This window comes from Rhyacophila brunnea, unplaced genomic scaffold (genome assembly GCF_057557595.1).
Source record: "Rhyacophila brunnea isolate RB1 unplaced genomic scaffold, BYU_Rbru_1.0 scaffold_5, whole genome shotgun sequence".
NCBI lineage: Eukaryota > Metazoa > Arthropoda > Insecta > Trichoptera > Rhyacophilidae > Rhyacophila > Rhyacophila brunnea.
In genome coordinates this window covers 19,421,737-19,448,859 of record NW_028233170.1, presented here as the reverse complement: position 1 = coordinate 19,448,859, position 27,123 = coordinate 19,421,737, and the positions used below count along the sequence as shown (strand labels likewise).

The window sequence follows — 27,123 nt, the reverse complement described above, 5'->3', positions numbered from 1 at the left end:
TGGAGGCCCATATGATCCTATTAGGATCGGACATGGTCGAAAAATAATAATAATGTCAATTGACGGTGGCATATATTATAATGACGAGATTGGTAACAAAAAGAAGCTGTCATGAAGCCTGAATAGTATTTTCAAATATGACCTCTCATGGTGTCTTAAAGCGTTAAGAGCGTACTTCGGTGAAACGGCAAATAATTTTCAAAAGTAGGTGCGACGAAATTTCGCACTCGTCGCCAATCGGAGACCGATAGTCGAGGTGTGCGCACGTCGGTTTGTTTTGTCATGGCGTCGGATGAATATATTCTTAAATCATGTAAAGATGACTAAAAAACTTTACGTATGTACGTGAAAAAGAAAACATGTCAATGAAAATACTATTATTATTAGTAATATAACAATAAACATAGCATTAAATGGACGCATGTTGAATTTTTATGATAAATTATATTTCGTTCGGCACGCGTCATTTGCACAATCCGCGCATCGTCTAGCCACGATCTTTTTAGACGATGCCTCAACTGAAGTATACCCGTAAGTGCTCAACCAACTTATGCTAACAGTGCTCACGTACGCGTGTGTAACATTGATCCTTAATGTAAGAATAATCAAAAAATGATGAGTAGCGCAACGTGGCATGTAAAGGTACTAGTTGGGCATAGCGCAAAAATACCACATAATAAACCAACAAGAGCACGTGATCTGATAGAGGTCGCCAAGGTGATAAAATAGAATTGGTCTGACATGTCGCTTGGCAAGTGGACAACCGCTGGACAAATAATACTGTTTTGCAGTAGTACCCAAAAGGCACTAAACGGCCATAGGGTCACCCTAGAAATTGCTGGATGTATGAACTCTTAAAGTTCAGTGACTGTACTTGGCAGTGAAGAACCAATGATTGAGAACAATGGACGGAGGTAGGGGAGACCTTCATCCAATAGTGTATCAACCCCAGTATATGACAATATATATTACGGACTACTGATGTATATATGTATTCCTATACAGTAGTACATTAAATATCTCCATAAAGAATATACGCGGAAGCAATGCACACCGATAAAAAAAATGGAAATATTTTGTTGACAGCTTTACAAATACTAATCACATCTATGAACCTATATAATGATTTTTTTACAGAGTTATCGCTGAAAATTGTCATCCGCTATGTCAATCAAACAAAATGTATTTCTGGCAAACCATTGAAATACATTGACACTGTGTATAGATATTTTAATTACAAGTGAATAATGAATTGCAATGCCAATCCATCAATATCAAGCGAATTCTACGAATAGGAAAAGGAGTTTAAAGTTTATTTACTTTATAAAGAAGAAAGATTGAGAAAGCTCCACACCACCCTGATAAGTTTTCTATTTGTTTATCCCACCCGGTTTTGAAAGACGGATCGGCCGCCGCAGGCAAGCGAGGCAGAGTGGCGCGAGAGCTTTTTATTATACACGGTGTACAAAAGCTCTTATTTACTGTTGTGTGATTATTGTGACAATATAACAGATTATTACCAACATAAATTATTCAGGGCATGGATTTAATGGGTTGAGCTTGTGATTATTCAAGAATATTTTTAAAACGTATTAACTGACAGGTGCACTGGTACGGGCGGGTGATCGACTTCTAGGTGATAGATAAATTATCAATGCACATTTGCGTTAATTTCACTTTTCTTCATAGTATTTACCAGAGATTTGAATTAAAATACACATATGGTTATTAATCTTAATGTGTCGAGACCATGATCGTGTCAAGTGCAATGTATTTATATCTGGCGTATGTAATTAATTATTCAACTTATAGTCATTTTTTAAGGTTTGCAAAGGAGATTCGTATCGGATTGTAGACAGAAAATTAAAAACAATATCAGTTAAGTAGTTCATGCAATGGTTAACTAGATACGTAAATTATACACTCTTATGTTGAATTACAATAGCTGATCCTTTATAATATCGGAATATTATACGAACAGAACTTCTACAATGGAGCAAATAGTTTGAAGCACAGTGTAGTTATATCCAATCTGTACACGGCGAGCTTTTTGAATCCAAAGCTGGCCCATTTACTTTTATGGCGAATCATAAAAATGTATGCTACTCATTCTAATGTCGCTCAATAACTTATACGAGATATGATATCGATTTCAAAGTCGCTGGAAACGTTCACTCGATTGTTTGCCACTGGACGCCATAAAACATTTCTGATTTGAGATCTGTCATAAGAAGATGATTCTAGATTAACTTACAATTATTTATGGTGATTTAACGTGTTTACGCGGAAGAGTTTTGTGACAAAAACAGTTTATGTGAAAAGTTTATAACAACATAATGTTATACTTATAATATAAGTAAGTGTGTGCTTCAAAAATCTTCTCCTACAATACGTATTTTTCTTAGTAAATAATAAGATATTTCAAATATTGATAGCAAATTCAGGCTACAACATAAATTGGAAAGATCCAAATTCCAGATTAACTTTTTGAATTAGAGCTTAAAATAGGTAGATAATAAAAAAAATCATATCAGTTCACCAGTTATCAGCCATTTTCCGATAATCAGTAATAGACGATTGTAATATCATAATAATGATATTAAATTATATATTATAATTAGTTTTTGTTGGTAGTTAGATTGTTATGGCATCCACCACACCTTTGACTAGTTCACCCGCCTGCATGCTTGGGAAGCATTTCCTCCCGGAGAGTAAGGAACATCGAACGTATTTAACAGACAGAGAGGCATAGTAGAACGTACTCGAGACAACATGGTGAAATTGAAGATCTCTTATGACCTGCATGTGTGGCGAAATGTAAAGCATGTCTATGTCAACTTCTAAAACCTATCCATTGAAGACTCGTGTCTATACGCTCCGTAGCTATTTCGGCTGTTACAACATTATCAACATTACGTAAAGTGAATACTAAATATCGCACTATCGTCTGAGCGTACTTAATTTTATAATATTTTTAAATTGTATGTTTATTTTATTTTATTTAGTTAAATAAAATGCTAATCTAATATTTTTTATGTTGAGTAGGTAGGTACATTATGTTTATCACCAATATAATAAACAGTACCGTATTTTATCGGTAAATTGGAGAAATATTGGAAAAAGTCCATACTAGTGTGGATAATAATAGTAATTTGTGAACTCTTTCGTGTAACACTACAAAACTTGATAATGGTACAATTGACGGTTGAGCACTGTCCATTCTTGATAGGTAGGTACTATGCATATAATAAGAATGCCCATCGGACTGTATAAAGTTTAACGAACACAGAGATACATTCTTCTTGGATAAAGTTGTAGAGCTTTGGATTATGCCGGATACGCGATTCTTCTTCTTCTTCTAGCATGAGCGCATATTATATCCTACGCAACAAATTCCTTTCGAATATATCGAACGGAAGCTCATCGGGCTTGGTGAGAGTGAACTGAGAGAACACTTCGACAGGAGGATGTGAAATTTTGCTTATTTTATCGCACTGGTTCGCTATTAAGACTCCGTTTTATTACCTCAGTTAAGACATTCTTGTTAGTTACCAGGGGACAAAAGGAAACAAAATTAACGGCACAATTGAAGAGGTGAAGCATTTAATTACCACATTTAAATAACATGCTAATTATATCGAATGGTCAATTAATGAGGGCACAAACGGGTGTGCCGGTGGAAAGAATTAATTCAGAGATCTGGGGATTATGTACAATAAAATTGGTACACATAGAAAAAAATAATACTATGTACACGCATATTGAAGAATGGCGGCCAGTTTTCACATTTGGTTATAGTATAATACGTAGATGTTAATTAAAATATTTTAAATATTGACGCTTCATTCTATAACAAAAAAAACTTGATTTACGCTTGTAATACTAATGTCAGGCGTTATCTAAGTGCATCGCTGGCAAACAAATATCAGAGCACAGATAGATTTTTACTACAAATAATCTTTCTTGCTTGACTTTTATAATATATGGTTCAGTCTTGCTGAAATACTATATTCTGAAATGCTGTTGATTAAGGGGGAAACTTCTACCAACCAGAGGCACCTAGCGGAAAAATACGAAGCTTGCAATTTGAGACATTTTTTTGATATTTAATATTTTTTATATTTATTTAAAAAAAAAAACATCGATTTTTATGTGTACAACTTGAAATCGGTTTTATTTATATCAAATCGAGCTTAAATATTGGGACCATACCTAAATAGTCAAAAATCTGTACAAGGAAAAATTGAAAACTTAATAAACTAAATTTTAATAATAAATATGACCATAAAATATAACAATAACGTAACTGTGGACATAAATAATATGTAACAAATTCAGATTTTTTTACAATTGTAAGTTTATCTTTTAATGTTTTCAGATACTTAAGTCCATATTTATTTATTAATACAGTTGAAATTGTAAATTATCAAAAAAATGTCTCAAATTGCAAGTTTCGTATTTTTCCGCTATGTGCCTCTGGTAGGTAGAAGCACCCCCCTTAAATCAAGCTTTGTAGCTATCATTATTGAAAAATACTGTTACATAACTCATTTCATGAAAGCAGCATGCCGGAAAGATGAGCGATATCTCAACGCGGTGTCGCTCGACGAAAGTGAATTTGATTCTGGTGACATATTGCATCGCGATATTTCATCCTTCCCACATGTGAATAGTTTTTAGGTGACACAATCATGTAGGGATTTATGTAAGATCAGCCGCATCCACGCACAAAATGGGGTGAAATATCGCTTTGCATAACAGCAGAATCGCGCTAAGTTTGATCGAGCGACACTGTGTCGCGAAAAGTCACGTTCCACTACACGGTGTTTACAATATTCCGACGTGTATACATGAAATAAGTGTTGCAAAATGTTTAAAGTCATGTAAAACAAAACTATGTTTGGTAATATTAGTACGTATGATCGTAATCTAATCTAATATATAAAAAATAATATTTGTTTGTGGGTTTGTTTGTTCGTTTTGAATGCACTGCCATACCGTTCATCCGATTGCGATAAAACTTTGTCAACTTATTGCTTGCACTTTCGCGAAGAGTATAGGCTATACTAATATATAAAAATGAATGTCTGTATGTCTGTCTGTCTGTATGTCTGTCTGTCTGTGTGTCTGTCCCGTATGCGTTCCTATACCATTCATCCGATTGCGATGAAATTTTGGTAAGTGGTTGTATGCATACCCATGAAGGTTTCTGAATTAGAAAAATCATCATCTTCTTCTTCATTCTATTTTCTTTTATTCGTATGGTTGCTATACCATTCATGCGATTGCGATGAAATTTTGGTAAGTGGTTGTATGCACACCCATGAAGGTTTCTAAATTAGAAAAATCATTATTTTCTTCTTCTTCTTCATTCTATCTTCTTTTATTCGTATTGTTCCTATACCATTCATTCGATTGCGATGAAACTTTCATCGGTTGTTGTGGTAACACCCGTAAAGGTTTCTGAATTAGTACAACCATCTTCTTCTTTTTCTTCATTCTATCTTCTTTTATTCGTATGGTTCCTATATCATTCATCCGATTGCTATGAAACCTTCATAAGTTGTTGTGGTAACACCCGTAAAGGTTTCTGAATTAGTACAACCATCTTCTTCTTCTTCTTCTTCTTCTTCATTATATCTTCTTTTATTCGTATGGTCCCTATATCATTCATCCGATTCCGATCGTCAGTGGTTGTGCCAACACCCGCGAAGGTTTCTGAATTTGTACAACCATCTTCTTCTTCTTCTTTATTATATATGTATTCTTTTATTCGTATGGTTCCTATATCATTCATCCGATTGCGATGAAACCTTCATCAGTTTTTGTGGTAACACCCGTAAAGGTTTCTGAATTAGTACAACCATCTTCTTCTTCTTCTTCTTCTTCTTCATTATTTCTTCTTTTATTCGTATGGTCCCTATATCATTCATCCGATTGCGATGAAACTTTCGTCAGTGGTTGTGCCAACACCCGCAAAGGTTTATGAATTTGTACAAACATTTTCTTCGTCTTCTTCATTATATCTTCTTTTATTCGTATGGTTCCTATACCATTCATCCGATTGCGATGAAACCTTCGCCAGTTGTTGTGATAACACCCGCAAAGGTTTCTATTTGTATTATTGTATATTCTTCTATTTGTATGAGTTCCTATTCCATTCATCCGATTGCGATGAAACCTTTATCAGTTTTTGTGGTAACACCCGTAAATGTTTCTGAATTAGTACAACCATCTTCTTCTTCTTCTTCATTATTTCTTCTTTTATTCGTATGGTCCCTATATCATTCATCCGATTGCGATGAAACTTTCGTCAGTAATTGTGCCAACACCCGCAAAGGTTTCTGAATTAGTACAACCATCTTCTTCTTATATTCTATCTTCTTCTATTCGTATGCGTTCCTATACCATTCATCTGATTGCAATGAAATTTTGATCAAGTGTTGTGCTCACGCCCGCAAAGGTTAATGAATTGATAAAACTATTTTCTTCATCTTTTTCTTCAATTCTATCTTCTTCTATTCGTGTGCGTTCTTATACTATTCATCCGATTGCGATGACATTTTGACCAGTTGTTGTGCGCACGCCCACAAAGGTTTTTGAATTAGTACAACCATCTTCTTCTTCTTCTATTCGTATGCGTTCCTATACCATTCATCCGATTGCAATGAAATTTTGATCAAGTATTGTGCTCACGCCCGCCAAGATTTCTGAATTGAGGCAACCATTTCTTCTTCTTTTTCATCTATTCTATCTTCTTCTATTCGTATGCGTTCTTATACCATTCATCTGATTGCGATGAAATTTTTGTAAGTTGTTGTGCGCACACCTGCAAAGGTTTCTAAATTAGTATTATATAAAATACAAAGTTCGTTTAATCCAATTTTGGTTTGTTAGTGCATATTAATAACATTAATAACGTTTGCGTATTTTGGATTCGATTTTAATTTAGTGTTCTTTTGTTTGACCTTTACTCCTATTAGAATTATTTTCATATTGATATATTGTATTACACAGATATTTTAATATTAAAAAAATAATTACCTCTTATTATTTTTTAAATATCTAAGATAAATATAACCACGAAGCGACCCTGTGCGAAGCCGGGTACTTTAGCTAGTACTAAATAAAATTGACAATATTTTTACAAGTTTTTTTTTGATTTTTAACAAAATTGTTTTAAGTATTTATTACTTATACAAAAAAACCTAAATATTCAAATACACACATAATAATGTATCCAATTCCTTTTCGATTTTCTGTTGTTTCGAATCATTCTAATTAGATTTTTCAATATAAACCAAACAATGAAGATACAATGAATCTATCTACCACAAAACAGATTAATAAATAAATCCGATAGGCTATATTCCAATACACTACATTTTGACACAGGGTTTTGAATGTGTGAGTGTCCCACGAAAATGAACCATCCATTATGGACGTACAATAATGTGTATTGCAATCTTCAAATATACCAATATTGAATGAGCGTCAATTCATAAGCAGAGAGCAGTTGCCAGCAATGACATTAATATGGACAAAGCATGTGGAAAAAAAATGACACTCACTTTTTTGTCGGGTCTGCCAAATGGCATAATCTGTTCTAACACCATTACAATAAAGGTGATATTGCTATAAATTTCCGATGTGTGATATTGCATAATGGAATCTGCAAAATTTTGTCACGTGACTGTACTGAGTGCGTTGTCCATTAATAATGTCATTGGTTGCCAGTATTCCCGTAAATCCCGTATTCTTCCACACTCGAGATCGGTTGCCTGCTTCTCCACACCCGTTAGGTAATTCAGTTGCCATTATTTCTGAGTTCACTGCTATCAACATGTCATGTCTTGCCGCAATAATATCTGGCTTTCTTCACAAAGCTCCATATTAAAAATACTCGCGTGGTAATTTTTTACTTTTGCTATTGAACGTCGGTATTCAGCAATTCAGACATGACAGTAATTGTTGTGGATATATTAAATATATGGCAGTAGTGTATGTAGATACATAGGTATAGCTATTATAGACCGGGGGATGGCAAATGGGATTTGACCGGCGTGCCAAAATAAGCTGATTTTTTTTAATTCGTGGTGCGTGCTATTCCTTAGTGTACACAGTCGTGATATAATCTAAATCATATTTATTGAATGTGGGTAAATTGGTAACTATATTGTTTATTGAATATATAAAAAATGATACATATAAAAATAATAGATACGCACTAATTTTCATTTGAGGTTTTTTGTTTCATGTTATTTGAGAGACTTTTTATATCAGGCTGATATATGTCGATGATTGCAAATTAATACATGCTGCTAAATCTTCCTTTGTCAACATATTTCTAGTCTTTGAATGTACACGATTCAATATACCTAAAACATCAACTTTCCAGTGTTGACACAATATACATCATCATGATTTCGCTTTGATTTTATATTTTCCCGCTATAAACGTTCTGAATATTAAAAAATAAAAGGATTTTTTGTGCGTGCCGTCGATAACTTTTAGCTTGCCTAGTTGGGCACGCGTGCCACGTATTTGCCATCGCTGCTATAGACGATACTAATTATCGTTAGACAATATTATAATTTAGTATTGATCCCCTTTTTCACGCTTGAGGACATTTAATGGCACATTGTTACCATGACAAGAAAAGCAATAAGTAACTATTTTTCGATGTTTTTAAAAAACACCTTGCACGATGATTCACACAATAAAAATTACTGTTATATTGTGATCGATTTGCGTAATGATTATATACCTACTTATAGATAGACTACCAATCATTGGTCGTGTAGGCTAAAATCGGTATCATTCTATTTTTCATTCTTTCAGACATTACTGTTGTTCATTTTGTAAATTTTGCATTATAAACAATTATGGTAATTTGACACAATATTATATTTTACAAAAAAACTTCACAGTTTATCTCCGAAATATAATATAGTCACATACTTAAAACTGGGAAATTTTAGTTACATGATACAAGATCAACACCACAAAAGTATCAATTTCTTCATATTATTATTTAAGGAAAGATTTTTGAAAAACGAGAGCCTGGCAGATTAACGACATTATAACATAGAAAATCTTTAAGACTGCCTTGAGGTTATCATAAAATATGGCATAAAAATAAGAAGATCTAAATTATCAAGTTATTATAGAATTTATTGTAGTATCATTGTAACTGTGTTATGTATATAAATGTTACTAATATTTATAAGGCCTGTCATACTCTGGTTATAACATGATAATGATAAATAATAGTTAGACTACAAACGCGCCCCTAGCCCACACAAATTCCCATCTTCATTGTGTATCGATACAGCAACTGAATTGAATTTGCTGCCCACGAGAGATGCATTTCAATAGAAAGATAATCTTATCGTGATAAATCTGCTCCTTTATCCAGATTCCAGACTCCATACATACCTTATCATAAAACTACCTCATAGATTATTTTTGTCTAATATTCTTAGTTCGTGTCTATACTAATACTATTGTTGAATTAACACAGTCTAGTCCAGCGTAGGCGAACCTTTTTACGTAGGTACGCGTGCTAAAATTTCCCAAATATTATTTTTCGGATATCTGACTTGCCGATCAGTATTTCATGGAGAAAAACAATTCTACCAAAACGTATCATAATATTCTCGACATCACTCATAGAACATAGCACAGATACCTAATATAATATAATAACTTTAATACTTTTTTTAATTGCGCCTTACATTTCGGTCCACCAATTTTGAAGCTGCCAGAAATACTACTACTACCTTATTTATTTATTATTTTAGTTCTTTACCCGCAAATTGACACCAGAATTTCTTTGATCAGATGATGCATTCTCTCGCTATAGTGGTCTCGAGCACTGTAAATCGATAAAAAAAAATAGAGGTTTGCGGCCAGTTATCCCCGCCGCCTGGTCAGGTTAGTGCGATAAAATTATATGTGACGCATAAAGTCTAAGGACTGACCTATGCAATTATTTATATTTACAAAAAACGTAATGCTTATTCTTGAAGAATATTAGCTTGTTATTTTTTATTGAATGCAATATGACGTATATTATTAGTATAGGTATTTTTTTCTCTTCAACGCATACCATGCAAAATCATCTCGCATGCCACTGGTGGGACGCGTGCCATAGGTTCGCCACCACTGGTCTAGTATGTAAATGTTAGCGATTGATATTATTTTTTATTTGGATTATACTAATGTTAATGTTATTATTAGGTAGGTACTTAGTATTTGTTAGAACAATAAAAAAGTTTATCAACAAGGTTAAAAATATTATTATCTTTCTTATTAAGTTTACATTGTTGCTTTAACTCACTAAGATAGGATTATAATGGCCTGCTAAATACCATTGGACTAAAATATTGTTTTCTACCCACGACGACACGATGTGTGCCGTTTGGGGTACTTTCCCATATGAAACACCCATATGAAAACAAATTTTAAATTGCCAGCAGGATACGGAATTTAATATTAATTACCAATATTCAGAAGTCAAACTAGGCGTTTTATAAATAATTTTATAAATAACGAAATGATGGGTTATTAACACAATAAAGAGACACGTCAATACATATTAAGTAGGTAGACGATGCAAATTCTAAATCATAGACGTAGGTATGTAAATATGTGTTCCTAATATTGTCAATTTTATAAGTATTATAAATGTGTACCTACTCCATCTAGCAGCTTATCAGTAATAAATTGTAAATACTTACAATAAATAACGCTTACGTACTGATATTCTTTATTCATATTGTTTTTACAAATTAATGAAAGTTTCTCGTTGATCATGGTAAGGATAAAATACCATAGAGTAAGTAGCTATAGCACTATGCCTTCTGTATTAGCTATTTTAAATTACGATATGCTACTAAACATGTCTGATAGAAAACAGCTAAGTACTATTCTTATGTTGTGAATATCAATAATTGAAACGCTATAAATTAATTTGTCAACGTTGACTTTGAGACAACGTATCGAACAAATGGGGTAACAAGATCAACGCAGGTCATAAGCCAAAAAGTCAATATATAATGTATTATATAATTATACTACTTATTGCTATTTTTGCTCTAATCTTATGTGATTATTTCGCACTCTAATAGAAGAAAATAAATAACTGATACTAGATAACACCAATAACTTATTTATTTAATATTTATACATGATAAAGATATCTGATATGAACATTACTGTATTATAATTAACTATTTCTTTTATTCAACGAATAATTCACAAGATTTAAGAATGTATCATTCTAATTATTGAAAATATATAATTTTGAAAAACACTTTCTGAGAGAATATATTATAACTAATAGAAAATTTTTTTTTTTTGAAAAAAGTAAGCCACCCCGGCGGGGAATCGAACCCTGCATCTTCTCCATCTCTCTCAGCTTGATTTGGAAGAGCGCTGATGAGTAGGTATTAAAATTGACCAATAGTTAAAATTTGCCGCAATTAGTATGTCACTGCGTAGCATAGTGGTAATGCACGGATGAGGCGTAAACCCGGGAGTTTACAAAACACACGAAAACCATTTGAGTTTTTCACTAGATAATACAGATACAGATGCTAGATAAGCACAAAATGGAATTACAGTGTTGATTATTATCATCATATTTTTTAACAAGTATTATTTCAGATTTTAACTCAGACGCATCTCTCTATAAGTAATTTCATAAACGATAGTATCCGTTCTAAATAGTAACTGTAGGTATATTGTCGAAATGGCATATATACATATTATATCAATTATTTTGAAATCGCTGTTATTTTAATGATAGTATAATACATTAACGAAAGGCAAAATGTCCAGCTGGAAGGCGTAGGACGCGGATTTGAATCCTGCATCTGACCAAATCATATGACTATAGTTTTTTTAATGTTTGTTTGATTCAGATTATCGCTCCAATAGGTTTAGTCCAAGGTTTACAACTATTTAACGCAGAAACTCTTCAGGCGGTGGCTAACATTCATAATATTTATATGGACACTGGTGATTATGGTGAGTACTTAGGACCTATCACCGGATTAAGATTGAGATTTAAGAACTATAAAAACATTATACTATCAGTTTTCCGATGGCCGCGCTGCTTAAACGTTGGCCTATAGCAATGATACTCAACCTTTTTTTCTTGGGGCCAAATACATATATTTGTAAAGTAACGCGGGCCGCATCACTACTGGGGTGACGAAAAAAATCATGAAACCCCCCCTTTTTTACAAAACATTTTTGAGATTTTAAAAATTATGCGTGTTTTTTAAATTAATCGTGTGCAATAGCAACACTCTTATACCAGATCTGATGTGGACCATAATGACAATATGATCACAATCCTCTTCGGGTGTCACTATCTGTGCGTCAAAGTCGAAACGAATCTCAAGATATACGAAATTCCTGATAATAAATGTGTTTCGGGCCGCACATTAAAGCTTAAAGAGCCGCATGTGGCCCGCGGGCCGCAGGTTGAGTATCGCTGGCCTATAGTGTCGTAAGTGCCAGGTTCGAATCCTGGGTCTGACAAATACACATATTGTGGCATTGAGTCAGAGTATGGACCTAATAGGTTGAGCAAGTGGCTGACATCCATTTCTCGTAAAAACAAAATATGTTAATACAAACCTCCACTCTGTGGAGGCCCATATGATCTAATTAGGATCGGACATGGTCGAAAAAAAATATAAGAAAAAACTGGTTAAGAATCTATATATTTTTAGGCAAATTAAAAGTATTTAAGCACCAATGGCGAGCGTTCTCTGCGTAAGCATATACCTATATTAAAATCTCAAGGGATATTTTGAGAAACTCGTAAAATAATTTCAAAAGAAATGAACAAACGAATCTAATATTGCTGTCATTAGTTAGTAATGAAATTAAACGTTGATAACGCTGTCTTAAAACAATGGGAAACTGATTGCAAGGCATGAAAAAGATACTACCTACCAAATAGCAAGTCTCACACCAATAAAACATCATACCAGGTATCATATAATGCAGTACCGAGAAACTAGAATGCCACTAAATTTGTGTATTAGTTTGTTAACACATAATTGATTAATATTTAAGTACATACTAAAAATAAATATAAATTTTGTTGTTATTTTTTATGTATATGTATTTATAAATTAATTGTCAAATTCAATTTAAATAAAGCCTCTCCCTGTGTAATATTTTGTTATTGTGTAAACAAACCGCCCGAGAGTTTCGTGACGTTGTTGATTCAATAATTATTAAGTGCACGCAATGCAGCTTTCTGTGGGTTTTAAGCTTACAACAGCCCAAAATAGAATGTAACGAGGGTTGGGCAGAAATTAAACCAATGTATTTACTTAACACAACGTCAACATTACAATATACTGGTACTGCATAATATATTTAGAACTTTATGTACCTACATTAAATAAAATAAACATATAGACACATAGCAAGCACTACAATAAATCTTAATACTAAATGAGAACAACATAAGTACCTACATAATAAATGATCAAGATTTTACAATCCACTACACATTCACAATATCTATGAAATGCACATTAGGTACCTATACCTAATATATTGTATTTGCGCTGCATGGTAAAGCAAAATGCGTTGTTTGTTAATATATCAAAATATAATCTTTATTTTTTTATTTTTTTAACTGTCAATTCATGGTGTATCTATGTAGCTTTGTTAGATTATTTCTGTCGCTTTTGATTTTGTTTGGTAAATACTGTTTTAAAAAATATATTCAGTTGAAAATATCCCTCTGAGGCGGACGAAACCGGTCCAAATTTATTTATTAAAGTGGAATAAGTACTACAAAAAAACTTTGCGTTTTATGAAATCAAACAACAATGTAATCTTTAATACTTAAGTGTGTATCTATAATTTCGAAATGACTACCCTTTGAACAGCGTTTAGTTTAGACTGTTTATAATTTATATGATACCTAAGCACAAACTAACTATAACTTATTTTATTGTCTGTCTGTTTCTTCTATTATAACTACTAAATCAATATTGATGAAACTTCTACATATTATAGAATACATTGCTGGTACTAATTTAGTAAAGTTACGAAATCACAAGACAATCACGAGAAGGTAAATTAGTCTAATGGCAACGGTGGAGTGTTGTCGATCACGCGGGTCGAGAGTAATATAACACTAAATGGATATTCATATTATAAATGGTACGGATGTGTAGATGGGGGCGCGCCTAGACCCAACCGTTGTCTATCAGATACCTCAAGAAAATAAAAATTGAACCAGTCTTATTTCATCATTCTGTATATCTGTCTGATTTTAATTTTAGTATTTCATACGGACAAAGTTGCGAACTATCGCTAGTATCTATATTTTATAATACATAGCCACTAATGCATATTTCCAGTATATCTATTTTTTTTATTTATAAAAGTCATATACATAATAATTATTGTATGTAAGTAGGTAGGACAATGTATGTACTCAATATTTTCATAATAAAACATTAAACTATCAATTTCAACGCCATATTATTATAATTAATTGATATTTGATTGATTATAATCCTCTGCTACTTAGAAATAAAAAAAGGTAAATGAATTCTACCAGCAAGATTATAAGTATCAAAATGTTATTTATTGCACAAATTAGTAACATGATTGGGTGATGAGATACGGTTAACGAGCTGTAAATTTTAATTTATTTATTTTTAATAAAGATTTATTAGCGTTTAGTTATTATATTTTAAATCATCATCGAATACATATAAATTAAACAAAATTGCTAATGAATGATATATTTAGATACAAATATAGCTTAAAGATTAATTAGTTGAATAATTTGTCATTTCCGTTCGGATGCTGTCTCAAAGAGATAATATTATTATTAATGTAAGTATAATAATTAATAATGATTGTGAGAAATATTTACTGATAAATTATAATTATTACCATATGTTATTATTATATTATAATATATTATAATTATGTGCTAACATTCCATGGAATGATCATTCAGATGAAGATATGCGATATCGACGCTTCCTTCATCCAGAAACATCCATTAACAGCCCTCAGATCGACCGTTGATATGATCAGTGTAATTTGGGTTTTATCAATTGAACCCGATCTTATGCTCATTGTGGTTTAAGAAATCGGACGTGACAGGGCAAAATCTTGTGATGATAAAAAAAAAAAAAACTATTTTCTAAATAGTATTGTGTTGTTGTTAGAATCTTTATTGATTTAGTATATCGGAGTGACACTCTACATTTATGGTTAAGAATTACTTTAAATAATAACTATGATAACAATTTTATTGATTCTTATAAGGGACATTTTTAAACATGACATTGTAGCTTAGCAGATTTATTAGAGTCTAGCAGAAATGCCTCTAATTTTCGATAGGTACCTAGATACTTCTATAAAAAATATGCACGTATTCATATTATTATACGTTACATAATTAAAATCAACCATACCTAGATATAACGCCGATACATACTATGTATAATTAAATAGTATTAATTATATTGTCTGATCCTGTAATCCACTGAAAGCAGATTTTAAATTAATTCTGATTAAACTGAATTGAGACTATTTTTGTCAAAACGGTGATTGGGTACCTACATCAATCCGATGTCACACGTGACCATTATTAAAGAATATGATGTCAATAATGACTACTTCTTATCGAATCGTAAATCAAGAATTTGATCATTTTACTTTGCGAAGGGAAAAAATAATGACATATTAGTATACGATAGCTATCACAGCTATTTGTGTAGTAATTAATGGGGAAATATATGCATGATTTAGAAGATAAAACATATTATGCGCCACTATGGTGTACACTGAACAGTACACAGATTGAAGATTAAAAGAGAATTGTATAAAACGTTCTAAGCGACTACGCAATGAATTTGGGACAGATAAATACAAACTTAGGAAAATGCATGGAGTTTCTTTGAAACTCTTATTATTAAAATGCGATATCTTTGAACATGCCAATGTCTTTAAAATCACGTGATAATAAATTTCGCGGATGTGAATAAATCGAACCGAGTGCTAAAAAATCAACAAAAATTATGTTTACATGAGAAATTTGTGCGTTCATTTCTTTAATCGTTGTAATATGAGTGATAATTATCAGTATTCTCTAATAGTGACACGTTTTGTGAATAAGTATGTTTAATTAAAATTTTCATAAAAATAGAAATCTTATATACTTACATTGTTAAATCTTTCGTATATTAAGTATTGAAAAATGCTATACATAATTAATATTTTATAAATGTAAGAAATTACTTCTTATAATTATTATTAATAATCAAAATTATGTTTACGTCGACAAATAAATTCTTATTATACGTGGAGCCTTTTAAAATTAAAATACATAGGATAAGTATCCAAGTAAATATTGAAATACTCAGAAGAAGTTATCAAGTTAATAATATGAAATTAATTAAAACGCGCTTGTCTTGGATATTTCAAGCCATATTTTCATGGCTATGAGAAATGATTTACTTTAATTCAAACCAATTATCGACGAAAATGTTATAATTAAATTTAAATTTTGTTAGACAGTGAAAATAAGTGTGTCAATAAACATTGAATATTTATGGAGATTGCTCGCAGAACTAAACTGGCATGGAGTACATTTGGGCACCACAATAGTATCTTCAAAAGTGACTTCCTATTGCATCTTAAGCGTAAAGTATTCACGCAATGCGTGCTACCAGTGCTCACGTATGCGTATAAAATATTGATTCTAAATGTAAGAGTTATCAACAAATTACGAGTTGAGCATGACGCGGAAAGATCGCGCAAGAAACCAATGGATTATGAGGCAAACAAGAGCACGTGATATGATAGACGTCGCCAAGCAGGTGAAATGGCGATGGTCTGGACATATTATTATCACTTGGTGAATTGACGAACGCTGTTATGCAGTAGTACCCAAAGAGCACTAAATGACTACAAGGACGCCCTAAAAACTTCTGGATAGAACTCATAATGTTCGCTGGATGTACGAGACAGCGGATAACTAGGGACCGAGAACAGTTACTTGAAATAGGGGATGCTTTCATCCAGCGGAGTATGATGATAGAAACGAAGTCTGTATATAAACATTGCATAGATATGGAAAATATTATTAAGTCAATCAAAAGTCAATGGAAGTTGATACTGTAGATTTTCAAACGTATATTATAAGGGAGAATCATTATGAGATGAATAAAATTTTCGAGCTACGAAGTGTAGAAAAAATAAAACAAAATATTATGATATTAAAACAATGAAATTTCGATTGAAAACATGACCTTTGAAACATGTTCATTAAATTTAATGATAACGTGTAAGTAATTGAATGAAATAAGAATGTTTGCACGAGTCTGCTAAATGGAGTTTTGATAGTCAATGTGAGGAGACTATTCCACATGGTTAGCCAAGCGGACAGGCCACTGCCACTGGTGGAGATATTTAAATAAGCCGCTTTTGTAAGGAATACGAAACATTACCAACGGGTTTGTTGATGACACCAAGGTCTCTGTTTAGAACCAGGTTTTTAACAGTACTTCTGTCAGACGTGAGTATCATATATCAATAATTTAATTTGAAAAATTCATAATTTTATTACTTAAATGAAGCTTATTTTGTAAATTGTATTACAATTATTTGTAAACGAGAGCCTATTTTATCATGAATATTTTGATAAATCATTTAACACAGTGGCATTCAAACTGTGTACTGCCAGCATTTTGAAAAAAAAAAAATTCTACGACATGCTTATCTCACCCTCGCAACTGATTTCAAAACTACTTTCAGGATGATACTTTCAATAATTTCACGTGAATTCAAGATTTAAAGTAACGTCCAGTGTGGCTAGGAGCTGTAATGCGGTTCTTTGGAAACGATAAATTAAGGAACAGATGCGAATAATACCAACAAATTTTTAGAGACAACTCTACGACTCAAATGGAATAGTACACAAATTAAATTCCAATTCTAATGGATTTTAGTTTTGTACTATTACTTACTAAAAATTACTAAATCCATTAGAATTTAAATTCAAATTCCATTAAGTACCTTCGGTCGATAGTATTAATACCATAATTATTAATCTTTGAGAATAGATTAGAGGGGCGTCATGAGACGAAAAAGTTTAATAACCACTGATATTAGCAAAATAAATTAGCCAAATAAGCTTAGTTTAAGAATCTAAACAATCAGTACCTATAATGAATATAATACATATGTACTTGTCTTATTTTATTATTAAAAAATTGACACAACAAACCTTAGGACATCTAAACTGCCCTGCTAAGTAAAAAAGACAGTGTTTTTGTTTTAGTGAAATGAGAACCCAAGATTTAAACTACCCTTTCTCTTATATTTTGTGAAATTATTCAGATGTTTTGACGTAATCTCTAAATATACTGTATATAAATTATTATTTAGATATTATGTCGAAACAAGCCAACTTTGCACCAACTTAAAGATGCCCTTTCATCGCGTGTTTATGAAATATTATGTTTAAATATAATATACCTATAGTAATAATCCAAATATACCACTACATACCTTAATATAGATACAAAATTAATGATTTATAATCAAATCTAAGTTTTTTAAAAATAAAATACCTAACATTTTAATGTTTGAACAGTTTCAACTAGTTATATTATGTGGGAATATACAAGCAATAAACTAGTGTAACTTAACTCGAGATAAATGAAATGTTATAGTGATAAGACTGATAAGACTAACAAGTACTTATTATATGGCAAATATCATTGATGTGTTTTTAGAATTTGATAAATTGCCATATTATAAAATTATATCTAGGTATGTAGAATCGTCAAAAAAGTACCGATACGTTTTGACAGACACTTCGATACTTTCTTTCGATATGACGGCCCTATATGGATATAATTATAATATTTATTCAAAATGCCAGATTTGTTTTAGCGAATACTTAAAACGATGTTTTGAAATGGTATTGTGCCGCTGCGTAGTCGTCATGGACATTGGATCCCGTCACCACGATAAGTCTTACCCTGTCTCAGTTACACAATATTACAATATCCATATTAACAGTTAATCCCATATACTTATCGTCGTTGAAACTAGAAAATTGTGTAACTCCGTTTTAATCGAAAATTGACTTTGAATGCCATCTAGTGGCCGTTGATAATATCTATCCGTCTTGCAAATTTTGTAATTCCAGAAAAATTGTATCATTGTTAAATCATGGATGATTTCACTCCAAAACCATACATTTGTATAGGAAACCATAATGTTTTTTGTCTCTCCTGTAAAGTAGTGTTTTTGGAGTTACACAATTTTCTAGTTTCAACGACGTTATATAGTAAAGCAGTATTATTGTGACACCAAGGAAATGTGTACACTCAAAGCTTATAGCCTATACACAAAATTAATCAATTAATTTATTCCTGTTTTAGCAACATCCGTAGTTTTAATTAATCGTTCACACACATTTTGTTTCCTCTATTTTACTCACAGAATACAGATCATATTACAGTGTAACGAGAAACGCAAATTTAAAGAATGTGGTATGTAGCCACATATTATTAAGTAAATACATAGTTCATACATACAATAGTCATACCTACAATATGGTAGGATTTCGTGAAGCTTTCCCACGTTTGTTTTAGTCTCTTTGTACGCAATATTTCACCCATTATATTTACGTAATCATACTTATGGGTGAGTACCTAAGTGATAATCTCTTTAGAATTGACATAAAGTAATTCAATCGTCATTATCATTAGAAAATTGACTGCTAAATTTAATAGTATATTCTCAAGGATCGTCTCTAGTTGAAACAAAATCTCTAAATACTAATATTAATCTATAGTACTTATTTACATAATATTAATCTTTTTTATCTATAAGTAATGCTTTATGTGAAATAAATAAGAACATGTGTTCCTTTTAAAAATTGAATATTAATTAGGTATAGGTAATCTTATCTTTGCGACGTTTATAATGATCAAAAATGCTATTTTTTTTTTTAATAAAAAATCCAACGTAAATGTAAAAAAAGTATTTAACAGATTCCGGTCGACATTTTAATATAACTATTATATGGACAGAAAGCTAATTGCATAATTCGATGTGATATTATTGAAATATGACCATTTGAATTAGAAGAATGAAAATTATACGGTGATTAGATTACTACTGAAATCTCGTGTGGGTTTCAAAAATGAGACAATGATAGTCATAGTCGCGGCACATATTTTTAATATAATACTTAAATATAATTTATAGAAAATGGCAGAAAATCGAAAGAGGCTTTATACAAAACAGGAAAGAAAATCGTCTTTATTGAATATTTTTTTCAAATTGTCGACTTCGCAAAGTGTGAAATGAAAAGCACTTTAAAACGATTAAGTAGATATGTATTTTAAAAATCAGGATGATGTGAATTATGGAACATTTTAAGCCACGTGTACCTACATATGTTTTATTTTAACGCTAGATTTTCAAGTTATATATTATGACCGAATATGGTTAAAATAAATGATTTAGCCCAGTCGCACACTGAAAATCGTCTCGGCTGAGATATAGTTATAAATCAAAACTGGGCACAATGTTGCATCTTTCTTTCATGCGGCTAGCCAAAATGAATGACGGTGTGCAACATTTTGGTATCATTACCTGCGCCACAATATGTCACAAGATGTCAGATGAAATTAGTTGCTTGCGATACCAGCTGTTTTTTCGCTTTCGAGCTGTGTAAATATGTTTTGTGAATACCATCTAAATTAAGTTCATCAACATTTCAACGTGTGGCAGTCGAGAATAGTTTAGCTGTGCGCCACGGCTAACAGTGCATAGTGATATTTTTTAAATAGAAAGATTATAGAAATAGATTATAGAAAAATATAGATGGAGCTATTATGAGTGTTTGTCCCTGAACAGATGACGAATTATTTCTCGCGCTTGGGTCGCCCCCACCACGCGTCCTTCACGCCCCTTTAAGGGTTTTTCGGAAATACATGACAGTGTGCGTGAACATTTGCTTGGCGTAGTGTTGCCAGATTTCCAATGATTTTACAAGCGATTTATTTTTATATTATATTAATAAATATTAGTAGAGTGAATTTTGGTAATAAGAAATATATTTAGGTAACACACAATCTCAAAAATACGATTAATATTTATTACATTCCTAAAGGTGTTAGCGACCATTACTATGACCAATGGTAGCGACACACAGGAAAATGTTGACATAATCATAGTCTCCCACCAATAACGGATATGGAACCAACAGAAAGAACAGTAATTATTGGAATTTTCATACAATTATCGTCGCTCGAGAAAATTTATGGAACCACATTATTATCTTAGAAAATTCGAAAATATTTGTTTCAAGTAGATTTTGATGATTATCGCCTCGAATAATAACTCACTAATCAGGTAAAAGAAACTCATGCATTGTTTCATGTCTATTTTCCTAATAATAAAAATCTACAATACAATACTACAATAAGACAATACTTAGTAAGTGATAATGACAGGAATTAGTAGGATATCACGTATTTTTAGGAGCCCGAGAATTATTTAAAAACAAAATAGTAACACGTAATTTTTATCAAGTAGCACGCATTCATTGCCCACATAAAACTTGTTGCAATGTGCACTCGACATTATTTTTTAAATTTAAAGGTACTTCCTGAGGCACATCGCATCACAAGATTAGTGTAGGTAACGTCTCTTCTGGCCTGTTACGCCTCTCGAAATTCCACTTGAAATCTCTACAAATTATACCCACAGGCTCAAAAGATAGTGATACCAATTAAATGTTTCATAATACTTATAGGAAATATATGTTTTGAATTGTAATAAATTAGTGTAAATGACATTGTTATATTACACCATATTCATCATATTAATTAATGTAATCGTTATGTTTTACACTATAAAATTAACTAGTAGAGCAATCCGGTATAATATATTATTATCAGAATTACTCTATACTTAAGTAGGTACTTAATTCGATTGTATTGGATACTTTTTATACATTATATTATTCATAGTAGACTTAGAAATATCAAAACACTATGTAATCAATGGAAATGCGTATTACTGATTTATACGTGGTGTGAATGAAAACTAAACTTAGTTGAAGCTAATGTGGATTAATTGTTGTATGTTACTGATATCTATCGCTAGCATCAGCTGTGTGTTCTCCCAAGAGTTGTAACTAACCTACCATTGGTGTCTGGTGATACCAGTTGGGAAGGTAATTAATAGCTGTTGTGTTCAATCAAATTGAGAGTGATTTTAAATGGATGTTGTTTTATAATTTTATAAAATATGGTACGTATGTTCAACTGATTTGGAATACAACTCGAAATTCGTCCCATATTTTGTCACTGTCATTAATTTAATTAAATTTAAAATGTTATATTGTGAACATACTGAGATAATAATTTGTACCTAATGCCGGGTGCACACTGGCAACATGTCGCGCGACAACCTCGTTAAATTTTACGATAATTATCATAATTGCTTAAGAAATTTTAAGATAATTATCATACTTATCGTAAAATTTAACGAGGTTGTCGCGCGACATGTTGCCAATGTGGACCCGGCATAACGTCCATGCGGTGTTAGTGTTAAAATAAAGTACTTAATATATAAAAATAATTTCAAGAAAGTGAAAAAACATTGTTACACTGCCGATTACTATTTTCAAAATTTGTTTTTTTTTTCTATAATTTTGATTGGAATTTGGCATACAATTTATAGTAGGTATGATACTAGCGTATTTATAAAATAATAGTTAATTATTGCTGATCCAGTGAGTGAGAATATCAATAGAAATGACGGTAAATAAACCTTATTTTTTGTTAAATATAATGCTTTATTCGATTTTGGATACTACAAAACTTTTCTACTAGATTCAAGTTGATTCTACTAGGTCTAGGACCTACTAGAATCTTTGAGGCCAGACTGTCTGGCCTGAAAATGATAAAAGCTAATTCTTCAGCGTGAGGGTGCTATTTTTTACATATAAGAAAGTATCTTTAGATATTTTAATATGTAATGTTAGCTTCATGTGAATAAAACGAGGGTTGTAGACACCCTCACCCGGGCAAAAGTGGATTTCTCAATATTTTTTAATATAACTTTAATTAATTATTGTGATAATACCTATTATAATTGTCGTAATTTATGTTTAGAGTAATACTGTTCAAATAAAGACAAATAATAATACTAATATAAAATATCGGCGGCATGTAATTAATTAATTTGAGCTATTAGCTACTGCAGAGTCGAGAGCTTTTGGCGCTTTCTACTCGCTCGATACAAACTTATTAAGAACATCTTGAACATCACATAGTTATTTAATGGTAATTGAGAAAACGTTTAATCTTAATCTATCTTTTATTGATCCTCCGAATGATATATCTGTATTACAATACACTTCTCGTTAGAGCGTTGAAAGTGGGCTTAATTGAAATGTATACACGTTATAGAAAGAAAAACCGTAATACTGTGTGGGCACGCTATGGCTTATTTAGAAAAAATAAAGTTAAATAACCTGTAATAGTGACACACATGTCTATTTTATAGGTAATCAAAAACTATTATATGTGTGGAATCAGTTCAAGTATTTAATATTATTTTTTAATAATGTTTAGTATAATAATCTTATAGAGTATAGGGCTGTAGACAATTAATAAAACGTACTTACATATCACAAAACTGACATAGCTAGAAATAAAATGCACTCAACGTAATAAAATAATCTTTAGAGGGTAATGAATTATTATTGTTTTCGATGTATTAGGAAAGAATTGCACATGGAAAGCGATTTGGCAGGGATGTTAATCGACTGTATTGTATTTATCACTACTACACAACGTCACGTGAATGAAAATTTTTGCTAAGGGTAGGTGGCTATCGGCAGCACACTACCGACACCTGCTGGAAATTTTTCAACTCGCTTATCAAGGGTCATCGAAACCAATATCACGCGAGCACTGTTATCTATGGCTAAGCATTTTTCGATCTTATTGAGCTCAGCTGTAAAATCAGCGTTGGAATTCATAAAAAAATGAATGTTTCAGTTATTTACAAAATTGTAATGCGACGGGGGTATTAATAGTAGCGCGGCGGCGTCGCGACGGATCAATACGAGCGGCGCGCGACGCCTACTTCGCCCCGCGCTTTCCCCCTAACCGACGCAGAACAACCCCGTAAACCAAATCGAAAAAAGCTCTCAAATTAAAACAAATCCCAAACTTACTGAATTAAACATTATTATATAACATACAACATATCAGCTTTCACTATTGAAAGCTTCGAGGAGATGAGACGTTGCACAGACCCTTGTTTGGGGAAAGTGCAAAACACAACAAACATGGCACCGAGACCATCGAGGGCTGCAATAAATCCGTAGTCACCACGAGAAGAAAATTCGTCAAAATCCGAAGTTCACAGACCTCAGCGGAAGACCAGAACAAAAAAAAAACAAACCAACACGTGCGATATAAACAAACACATTTTCACTAGATCGATTTTAATGGGGCGGCCAATTTTAAGCCGCAGTCGTAAATAAAATACAAAAACACTGTATTGAATATTATTTAAAATGACGATTACAATCACTGACACTTGAGCGGTGAGATTTCGCGGGTTTTTCGTGTGATACTTACATTTTGAAAAGATCGATGTCGGTGTACCGTCGGCTTTGACAGCCGGGAACGATAACTCGCAACACGACTGAACTACCTCTCGGCGCGACTGCCGGCAGCGGACTGAGCGGATTGGTCGAGTTTGAATATCGAGCGAAGGGCCCGAGCTGTACACGTGTGGCCCGCGGACGAATTTTCGACTTCACATTTTGAGCTTTCGAACTTCTGAGTTTGTAAAGATGGATTATATTTTATTTGTTCATGGATGCAGTCGTGGAGACGCAGGATGTATTATTCGAAGTCTCCCTCAGTAAATATTCTATTATATTGTATTCAATATTGAATTCTATTACTAAACTATCAAGGCAGTTTAGGTAACTGAATTTTAATATGTATAAAATATTCCTACTTATTATAATATACATATTATTAACTTCTATTATTTAGTCATTATGTTATTAATATTCTTCGTTTTGTTATACCTACCTATTATAAACTAAATACGCATAGTGCACACTAGGGAATCCAATCCCGAGCCAAAATTCTAATCCCGGGATTTCGGGATTACAATTTGACAATCCCGGGATCCCGGGACTGGTCCCGGGATTGGGATTTTTTTTCCATTGTTAATATAAAATTTTTATATTTACAAATAACATTGATAAAATCGGTCAAAAATAAATCTAGTATAATTTATACAATTTAAGACATTTATTGTTAATATTGTATACGTTCAATCTTGGAAATACACAAGTTTAATGGAGTAAATAATATTGTAATATAAATAATAATGTGAATTTAATATGAGATTGCTATTTCTGATAGTAAAGACATAATGAATAGATCAGCGAGATTTAAAATAGTGAAGCAAATAATCATGGCGTACTTATGGCCTTTCCGCTTCATAAATCTAATTAGTCAGCCAAATATAAAACTGCCGTAAAACGTATGATATCATGGTGGAATAACTTTGTTAAAAGTGCCAAGCATTGTTTTTTTACCAATCTTTCTCATTTTTAATAATATATGTGAAAAAATAAAATGAATCGGCAACCTACACATCAAACTTCATTCAAACTCAGTTTATTTCTAATGTAGTTATTTTGTAATAAAAGTATTTTTTCTGTTATATTTTCCATAAAAATTGATAAAAAAATCAATCCCGAAATCCCGGGACTATGTTTATCAATCCCGGGATTCATAGGTATCGAAAATAGCTCGGGATCCCGGGATTGGATTCCCTAGTGCACACTGTATAGAATAGGTGAGCACAGCACATAGTGACGGGTTTGAGTACATGGAGACTCGACGTACTGAATGATTTTGAGCCCCCTCACGATAAAAAATAAATAAAAACCATAAAATCTCACTCCATTGTACCTCTATCCTAGAATCACATCCTTTAACCAAAATAATTATTATTGAAGATGACAACGATAATATATATACATAGTAATGGTTTATTTTTGTGGACAAGTACAAATCTGTTCAAGAGGTTATGTTATGGATCCTTTTATGTTATTTGTGAGGATTTTGTTATGCTATTCGTATTACTTTTTGCTTATCTCGTGAGAAAATAAAATATGCATAATTTGTATAATTGTATACATCATATCATATAATATGTATAATTGAATGACTTGTCGGAATTTTTTGAAGGCCCATTTTTTAATTTTCTTACGAATCGATTGGATTGTCTGCTTCACATAAAATCGCCGCTTTATGCACACAGAAAATGGTATGGGGGGTCCATTAAAAAAAATCATAATGTTGATTTTACGATGGAAAATTGTATATATATTATAATAATATACTGAATTTCGATTATAATGTAACTTCTGCTCTTACTGCGCCTACTATACCTATACTTCGTGTCTACGATTCCACTGCGTTTTTTGCATTTTCACGATAAGATTTCCCATGCCCAGACACTCCGCAGCTTAATTCTACTTTGACCTATAACCTTTAAGGGGATGCTCAATGCACAAGTAGATAGGTATCGTGTGCGCGAACCAGAAGGGTTCTTATTATTGAACCAATTGTGATCCATTTTATTGACGCAATATTACAATGAAACATTTCTTAGAAAATCACCGTGATCAGTAGGTAATATTCCATTCACATATTATATTGCTTGTGGTTTTTTCATTCTTGGGGCATTTCGGATCCGAGGACATCCCCCACCACCTTCTGTACGCATCCGGCATAGAGTATCTGATAATGTGAAATACACAGAAATACACAATAAATGAATAAATAATAGGTATAATATTCTTTCATGAAATAAATTAATAAAAAATATATAACTTAAGTATAAACTGGGAGTCGTTATGATTAATAATATCTTAAATTAATTAAAACACTTTAAAATGTAAATTATTAAAAAAAAATATCTAAAATTGTAAGTTTTGTATTTTCCCGTTAGGTGCCTCTGGTAGGTGGAGTATTCACATTA

At 32.1% G+C, this 27,123-nt stretch overlaps 1 protein-coding gene across 8 annotated transcripts in view; it reads right to left on the bottom strand.

The window, feature by feature from the left end:
• CadN (neural cadherin) overlaps positions 1 to 24,776 on the bottom strand; it is an 835,618-nt gene extending 810,842 nt beyond the window's left edge. For 7 of the 8 annotated variants that reach the window (XM_085956138.1, XM_085956137.1, XM_085956141.1 and 4 more), the window contains exon 1: positions 24,690 to 24,776. The gene's annotated coding sequence lies outside the window, so the exon portion shown is untranslated. Of the gene's footprint in view, positions 1 to 23,725; positions 23,903 to 24,689 lie in introns of those variants that run through there. The other variant, XM_085956139.1, reaches the window with a different exon arrangement.
• Positions 24,777 to 27,123: the final 2,347 nt, after the last annotated feature.